We start from the raw sequence: 9,949 nt of genomic DNA, 5'->3' as shown, positions 1-9,949 counted from the left end.
CACCTCCTGCTTGAGGTGGCAGTGAGGGGGTGCCAGTGAGTCTGGAAGAGCTGAGACATTAGAAGGAGAGGAACTGCCCACCCCACTACCCCACTACTAGCTACAGACATGACTCCCAATGAGTCTATTCAAGCCATCCTGGTCAGGACCCAGATACTCCAATAGAGCCCATGTCCATAGAGGCAGGGAGAACAGCTCAGAACAAGGACATTCAAGGTGTGAGACTTGAGGCAGACCCAGCCTCTGACCTACGAAGGCCCCACCCACTGGACACCTTGGGGCAGTTCCTCATAAAGGGCCTGCGAAAGGACTTACTTGGACTCACTTCTGAGCTCCAGCACAGACACAGCAGTTTGAAAGGCATTTGAGACATATGGGGAGGAACTGAATTGTTTGGCATCAGGGTGAGAGCTGGAGAGTAGCTTTCTCCCAGAGAGAAGTGCTGGCAGAAGCCATTGTTCCTTTGATGACCCCTTCCTCCACAGAGCCAGCAGACTGGTGACATATCTGAGTTTCCATCAATCTAGTTTACACTGCTTGCCCCACCTGGTGATTGATTCCCTGAGGTCCTGCCCCACCCAACTTTCCAGCCCACCCAAGCTGTCTCCAGTGGCTTTAATATCAGGCTTCAGATTTTCCTAAAATCTCTCAAACAAGCAGCATCTAGTCTTTAGCAAGCCGATACCACTCGCTAAGTGGCCCCAAGCCCATCACTACCAACATCCAGCCTTGGTTTACATGTTGGCCTTGCCTGGCACCTCCAAGCCCAGCATAAGAAGCAGACATCTGCATATCACTTTGCACCTATGGCAGTGACTGACCTTGGCCTGCATCTCCTGGGAGGCCCCAGAGCCAGCACACCCAGTGGCAGTTTTAGACCACTCCGGAGCATCACCACCTAACCATCTCCACAAGTAACACACTCAAGGGTTGACTCAGTGGGTACTTCAGAGCCCTGCTTAAGTAAGCCTTGCTCTGTGTGGTGGGCCCCTGCACAGCTGATCCTCCAAGTTGGTTGGAGGTGGGTGGGCAGTGGCTACATCTAGTCCTTGCAGCTTATCATCCCAAGTAAATCCATCCCATTGATGTGCCAACAGCAATCAAGACTCAATTACAACAGAAGGGTGGATAGCCCACACCTTGAGTGCCCAGCTGGGGTGATCAGCGAGGCTGTGCCATTGAACACTACAGGACACCTACTACATTAGGCCATGCTACCAAGCCTAGGAGATGTAACAGCTCAACCTAATACATAGAAACGAACACAGGAAGGTGGTTAAAATGAGGAGACAAGGAAACATGTCCCATATGAAAGAAGAGAACATAACTCTAGAAAAATAACTAAACAAGATGGAGACAAGCAATCTACTAGATTCAGAGTTAAAAACAATGGTTATAAGGATGCCCAAGGAACTTAGTGAGTACCACAACAGCATAAAAAATAACCAGTCAGAAATGAAGGATGCACTAACTTAAATAATGAATAATTTAAAGGTAATCAACAGTAGAGTAGGTGAATCTGAGAATCAAACCATCAATTTGGAATATAAGGAAGCAAAAAACACCCAATCAGAACAGCAAAAAGAAAGAAAAATCCAAAAAATGGGGATAGTGTAAGGAGCTTCTGGGACAACTTCAAGCATACTAACATTCGCATCATGGGGGTGCTAGAAGGAGAAGAGAGAGAGAGCAAGAAATTGAAAATCTATTTGAAAAAATAATGACAGAAAGCTTCCCTAACTTCATGAAAGAAACAGACACACAAGTCCAGGAATCACAGAGTTCCAAAGAAGAAGAACACAAAGAGGCTCATGCCAAGACATATCATAATTAAAATGCAAAAAGTTAAAGACAAAGAGAAAATCTCAAAAGCAGCAAGAGAAAAGCAGTTAGCTACCTACAAGGCAGCTCCCACAGACTGTTAGCTAATTTCTCAAAAAAAAAAAAAAAAAAAAGTAAAGAAAAAACAACAAAAAACTGCAGGCCCGAGAGAGTGACAAAAAATATTCTCAGAGATGAAATACAAGGAACTACAATCAAGAGTACTCTATCCTGCAAAGCTATCATTTAGAATCGCTGGACAGATAAAGAGCTTCCCAGACAAGAAAAAGCTAAAGGAGTTCATCAACATCAAACCAGTGTAATTTAAAATGTTAAAGAGTCTTCCCAAAGAAGAAATAATGATAGACAACGTTCATAATCTGGTAAAGGAAAAAGTCACACAAGTTCAGGAAACACAAGAGTCTCAATCAAGATGAAACCCAAAAGACCCACACCTAGACACATCACAATTAAAATGGCAAACCTTAAAGACAAAGAGAGAATCTTAAAGGCAGCAAGAGAGAGACAAAAAGTTACCTACTAGGGAGCTTCCATTAGACTACCAGCTGATTTCTCAGTAGAAACACTACAGGCCAGAAGGGAATAGTATGAGTTATACAAAGTCATGAAAAGCAAGGGACTTAATCTAAGACCACTCTATCCAGCAAGGGTATCATTTAAAATTGAAGGCAAAATGAAGAGCTTCCTAGACTAAAAAGACTAAAGGAGTACATTATCACCAATTCAGCATTGTAAGAAATGGACTGCTTTAAGAAGAAGAAAATTAGAGAGGAACAAAGGTATAAAGAAAAAAATGGCAATAAATAAGTACTTCTCATTAATAATATTAAGTGTAAATGGACTAAATTCCCCTACCAAACACATAGTATAGCTGAATGGGTAAGAAATTGACCTGTAGTGCCAGAACAACAGAAAGATGAACATGGATTAGAAAACCTATTCGAAGAAATAATATCAGAAAACTTCCCTGAGGTGGGGAAGAAAAAAGTCACACAAGCCCAGAGAGTCCCAAACAAGGTGAACCCGAAAAGACCCACACCAAGACACATCATAATTACCATGGCAAATGTTCAGGACAAAGAGAGAATCTTACAGGCTGCAAGAGAGAGACGGAAAGTTACATACAAGGGATCTCCAATTAGATTATCAAATGATTTCTCAACAGAAACACATCAGGCCAGAAAAGAATGGATGGAAATCTACAAAGTAATGCAAAGCAAAGGACTGAATCCAAGAATACTCTATCCAGCAAGGCTATCATTCAAAATTGAAGGGGAAATAAGAAGCTTCACAGACAAAAAAAGGCTAAGGGAGTATATCACCACCAAGCCAGCCATACAAGAAATGATAAAGGGACTGGTGTAAAAAGAAGAAATAAAAAGCTGAGAAAGAGCCAAAACCGGTTTGGCTCGGTGGATAGAGCGTCGGCCTGCGGACTGAAGGGTCCCAGGTTCGATTCCGGTCAAGGGCATGTACCTGGGTTGCGGGCACATCCCCAGTAGGAGGTGTGCAGGAGGCAGCTAATCGGTGTTTCTCTCTCATCGATGTTTCTGGCTTTCTATCTCTCTCCCTTCCTTTCTGTGAAAAATCAATAAAATATATTTAAAAAAAAAAAAAAACTCAGAAAGAAAACAGCCACACACAAAAAAAGAAATGGCTACAAACAAGTACCTTTCAATAATAACTTTAAACGTAAACGGACTAAATGCTCCAACCAAAAGACATCGAGTGGCTGAATGGATAAAAAAACATGACCCATACATCTGCTGTCTACAAGAGACCCACCTCATTAGAAGGGACTCACACAGACTGAAAGTGTAGGGATGGAAGAATATCTTTCACGCAAATGGAAAGGAAAAGAAAGCTGGGGTAGCAATACTTATATCGGACAAAATACATCTCAAAGTGAAGGCCATAACAAAAGATAAGGAAGGCCACTTCATAATACTAAAGGGATCAATATAACAAGAGGATATAACCCTGATAAACGTATATGCACCCAATGCAGGAGCACGCACATACATAAGAAAACTCCTGGAAGATAACAGGGGAGAGATCGACCACAATACAATCATAGTAGGGGACTTTAATACACCACTGACATCACTGGATAAATCCGCTAGACAAAAACTCAGCAAAGAAACAGCAATCCTAAATGACTCACTAGATCAGATGGACTTAATTGACATCTTCAGAACACTTCACCCCAAAGCCATAGAATATACATTACTCTCAGGTGCTCATGGGACATATTCAAAAATAGACCACATATTGGGTCACAAGCAAAGTCTCCACAAATTCAAGAAGATTGAAATCATAAAAGCATCTTCTCAGACCACGATGGCATAATGTTAGAAATAAACTATAATAAAAACAACCCAAAATACTCAAACACTTGGAAGCTGAATAGCATGTTATTAAATATTGATTGGGTTACCAATGACATCAAAGAAGAAATTAAAAACATCCTGGAAACTAATGACAATGAAAACACAACAATCCAAAACCTATGGGACACAATGAAAGCAGTCCTGAGAGGAAAGTTTATAGCTCTACAGGCCTATCTCAAAAAACAAGAAAAAATGGTAGTTAATCATCTAACTCTACAACTCAAAGAATTAGAAAGAGAGCAACAAGAAAACCCCAGAGTGAGCAGAAGGAAGGAGATAATAATGATTAGAGCAGAAATAAATGACATAGAGACCAAAAAAACAATACAGAAAATCAATGAAATCAAGAGCTGGTTCTTTGAAAGGATAAACAAGATTGATACACCTCTAGCCAGGCTCACCAAGAAGCAAAGAGAGAGGTCCCAAATAAACCAAATCATAAACAATAGAGGTGAAATAACAACAGACCCCACAGAAATACAAATGATTGTTAAACAATACTACGGACAACTCTACTCCAACAAACTAGACAGCCTGGAGGAAATGGACAAATTCCTAGAAAAATACAACATTCCAAAACTCAATCAGGAAGAATCTAAAAATCTCAATAGGCCAATAACTATGGAAGAAATTGAAGCAGTCACCAAAAAGCTTCCAGCAAACAAAAGCCCAGGACCAGACGGCTTCTCAGGGGAGTTTTACCAAACTTTCAAGGAAGAACTAAAACCTATCCTCCTCAGACTACTACAAAAAGTTCAAGAGGAAGGAAAAACCAGGTAAAGACAACACAATGAAAGAGAATTACAGGCCAATATCCCTCATGAACATAGATGCCAAAATCCTCAACAAAATCTTAGCAAATCGGATCCAGCAGTACATCAGAAGGATCATACACCATGACCAAGTAGGATTTATTCCAGGGATGCAAGGATGGTACAACATCCATAAATCAATAAACGTGATACATCACATAAACAAATTGAAAGAAAAAAACCACATGGTCATATCAATTGATGCAGAAAAAGCATTCGACAAAATCCAACACCCATTTTTGATAAAAACTCTCAGCAAGGTGGGAATAGAAGGATCATACCTTAACATAATAAAAGCCATATATGACAGGCCCACAGCCAACATCATACTCAATGGACAAAAACTAACACCATTTCCCCTAAGAACAGGAACAAGACAGGGATGCCAACTCTCACCACTCCTGTTCAACATAGTCCTGGAAGTATTAGCCATTGCAATTAGACAAGAAGAAGAAATAAAAGGCATCCAAATTGGAAAAGAGGAAGTAAAACTGTCCTTATTTGCAGACGACATGATATTATACATACAAAACCCTAGAGACTCCATCAAAAAATTATTAGACTTAATACATGAATTTGGCAATGTAGCAGGATACAAAATTAACCCCCAGAAATCCGAGGCATTTCTATACACCAATAGTGAACTTTCAGAAAGAGAGATTATAAAAACAATCCCATTTACCATCGCACCAAAAAAATTAATATACCTAGGAATAAACTTAACTAAAGAGGTAAAAGACTTGTACTCAGAAAACTACAGGACGTTGAAAAAAGAGATAGAGGAAGACATAAAAAGATGGAAGAACATACCATGTTCTTGCATTGGTAGAATCAACATCATTAAAATGTCCATACTACCCAAAGCAATCTATAAATTCAATGCACTTCCCATTAAAATACCAATGGCCTACTTCAAAGATCTAGAACAAACTCTTCAAAAATTCATCTGGAATAAAAAAAGACCCCGAATAGCTGCAGCGATCCTGAGAAAGAACAAAGAAGGTGGGATCTCAATGCCAGATATCAAGCTGTATTACAAAGCCACTGTTCTCAAAACTGCCTGGTACTGGCACAAGAACAAACATATAGATCAGTGGAATAGAATAGAGAGTCCAGAAATTAGCCCGAACCAATATGCTCAATTAATATTTGACAAAGGAGGCAAGAACATACAATGGAGCCAAGATAGTCTCTTCAATAAATAGTGTTGGGAAAATTGGACAGATATATGCAAGAAAATGAAACTAGACCACCAACTTACACCATACACAAGAATAAACTCAAAATGGATAAAGGACTTAAATGTATGACAGGAAACCATAAAAATTCTAGAAGAATCCAAAGGCAACAAAATCTCAGACATATGCCGAAGCAGTTTCTTCACTGATACAGCTCCTAGGGCACTTGAAACTAAAGAGAAAATGAACAAATGGGACTACATCAAAATAAAAAGCTTCAGCACAGCAAAAGAAACCATCAACAAAACAATAAGAAAACCCACTGTGTGGGAAAACATATTTGCCAACGTCATATCTGATAAGGGCCTAATCTCCAAAATTTATAGGGAACTCATACAACTTAACAAAAGGAAGATAAACAATCCAATCAAAAAATGGGCAAAGGATCTAAATAGACACCTTTCAAAAGAGGACATCAGAAAGCCAAGAGACATATGAAAACATGCTCAAAGTCACTAATCATCCGAGAGATGCAAATCAAAACAACAATGAGGTACCATCTCACACCTGTCAGAATGGCTATCATCAACAAATCAACAAACGACAAGTGCTGGAGAGGATGTGGAGAAAAAGGAACACTTGTGCACTGCTGGTGGGAATGCAGACTGGTGCAGCCACTATGGAAGACAGTATGGAGTTCCGCAAAAAACAAAAAATGGAACTCCCATTTGACCCTGTGATCCCACTTCTAGGAATATATCCCAAAAAACCAGAAACCCCAATCAGAAAGGATATATGCACCCCTATGTTCATAGCAGCACAATTCACCATAGCTAAGATCTGGAAACAGCCTAAGTGCCCATCAGTAGATGAATGGATTAGAAAACTGTGGTACATCTACATGATGGAATACTATGCTGCTGTAAAAAAGAAGGAACTCTTACCATTTGCAACAGCATGGATGGAACTGGAGAGCATTATGCTAAGTGAAACAAGCCAGTCAATGAAGGAAAAATACCACATGATCTCACTCATTCATGGATAATAAAGAACATTACAAACTTTTGAACAATAATAGATACAGAGGCAGAGCTGCCTCAAACTGATTGTCAAACTGCAGTGGGAAGGCCAGGGAGGGTTGGGGGACAGGAGGGAGGGGAGTAAGAGATCAATGGAAGGACTTGTATGCATACATATAAGCATAACTAATGGACATAAGACACTGGGGGGTAAGGGAGGGCAGGGGATTGTCAAGGGCGGGAGAAAAAGAAAGGACACTTATGTAATACCCTTTGTAATACTTTTAGCAATAAAACAAAATAAAATAAATTAAAAAAAGAAAAAAAAATTGACCTGTATATATGCTGTCTACAAGAGACCCAACTTAGAACAAAATATTCACACAGACTGAAAGTGAAGGGATGGAAAAAAATATTCCATACCAATGGAAACCAAAAAAAAAGTTGGGTAGCAATACTCATATCTGAATAAATATATTTCATAACAAAAGCCATAGCAAGAGACAGAGAAGATCATTACATTATACTAAAGGGATCTAACCAACAAAAAAATATAACAATTGTTAACATATATGCATCCAATACAGGAGCACCTAAATATATAAAAATATTCTTGATGGATTTTAAGGGAGAGACAGACAGAAATACAGTCATAGTAGAGTACTTTACTATCCCACTGACATCACTGAATAGATCTTCCAGACAAAAAAAATCAACAAGGATATAGTGTCCTTAAATGACACCTAGATCAGTTGTATATAATTGATATTTACAGAACATTTCATCAACAAATGGCAGAATATACATTCTTTTCAAGTGCACATCGATCATTCTCAAAGACAGACCATATGTTAGGACACAAAATAAGTCTTAACAAATTCAAGAAGTTTGAAATCATATCAAGCACCATCTCAGATCATGACATGAAACTGGAAATCAACTACAATAAAAAAACTCAAAAACATTCAAACACATGGAGGTTAAATATCATGTTATTAAACAATGAATGGATCACCAATAAGATCACAGAATAAATAAAAAAGAAATGAAAATGAACACACAACAAACCAAAATATATGGGACACAGCAAAAACAGCCCGAAAAGGGAAACTCATAGCATTATAGGCCTACTTCAAGAAACAAGAAAAAGCTCAAATAAGCAATCTAACCCAATAACTGAAATAATTAGAAAGAGAACAACATGAAAAGCCCAGAGAAAGTAGAAGGAAGAAAGTAATAAAGATAGGAGTGGAAATAAATGGCACAGAGAAAAAAAATCAATGAAACCAAGACCTAGTTCTTTGAGAAGACAAACAAGATTGATGAACCTTTAGCCACACTCATGAAGAAACAAAGAGAGAGTACCCAAATAAATAAAATCAGAAATGAAAAGGTAGAGTAACAACTGACACCACAGAAATACAAAAGATTGTAAGAAAATAGTATGAACAACTATGTGTCAACAAACTAACAACCTGGATGAAATGAACAAATTCCTAGAAAAAGACAATCTTCTAAAACTGAATCAGGAAGAATCAGAAAACCTGATAAGAACTAATGAAATTGAAGCAGTAATCAATAAACTCAGCAAACAAAAGTCTTGGACCACATGGCTTCACAGGCAAGTTTTACTAAATATTCAAAGAAGAATTAGCACCAATCCTACTCAAACTATTACAAAATATTTAAGAGGATGGAACATTTCCAAGTTCTTCTTATGAGGCCAGCATTATCCTAATTCCAAAACCAGATAAAGATACTACAAAAAGAGAATTACAGGCCAATATCCCTGGTGAACTAATATCCTCAACAAAATATTAGCAAATCAGATCCAGCCATACAATATAAATATTATACACTATGACCAAATATGCTTTATTTAAAAGATTCAAGGCTGGTACAATATTCACAAATCAGTAAGTGTAATACATCACATAAACAAAATGAAGGTTAAAATTCACACGATCATATCAATAGATACAGAAAAAGCATTCAACAAAATCCAACACCCATTTTTAATAAAAACTCTCAGCATAGTGGGAATAAAAGGATCATACCTCAACACAATAAAGGCCATATGACAAACCTACAGCCAACATAATACTCAATGGGCAAAAACTAAAAACATTTCCTCAAGAACAGGAACAAGGCAGGGATGTCCACTTTCACCACTCTTATTCAACATAGTACTAGAAGTCATAGCCACAGTGATCAGACAAGAAGAAAAAAATAAATGGCACCCTAATTGGAAAGGAGGAAGTCAAATTGTCATTATTCACAGGTGATATGATATTGTACATAGAAAACCCTAAAGACTCCACCAAAAAAACTACCAGTTTTAAAAAATGAATTTGGCAAGGTAGCAGGATACAAAATCAACATACAGAAATTGATGGCATTTTTTATACACCAATAATGAACTCTCAGCAAGAGAAACTAAAAAAAGTCACTTACTATTGCAACAACAAAAAAATAAGATACCTTGGAATAAACTTAACCAAGGAGGTAAAAGACCTGTACTTGGAAAACTATAGGACACTGAAAAATGAAATAGAGGAAGATACAAACAAGTGGAAGAATATACCATGTTCATGGGTTGGAGGAATTAATATCATTAAAATATCCACACTACCCAAAGCAATATATAGATTGAATGCAATCCCTATTATAATACCAATGGCATATTTCACAGATTTATAACAAATGCT

Source organism: Myotis yumanensis, unplaced genomic scaffold, assembly GCF_028538775.1.
Source record: "Myotis yumanensis isolate MYYU_CA2020_CCGP unplaced genomic scaffold, mMyoYum1.0.hap1 SCAF_18, whole genome shotgun sequence".
Lineage (NCBI taxonomy): Eukaryota > Metazoa > Chordata > Mammalia > Chiroptera > Vespertilionidae > Myotis > Myotis yumanensis.
Note: the sequence above shows the minus strand (reverse complement) of the source record.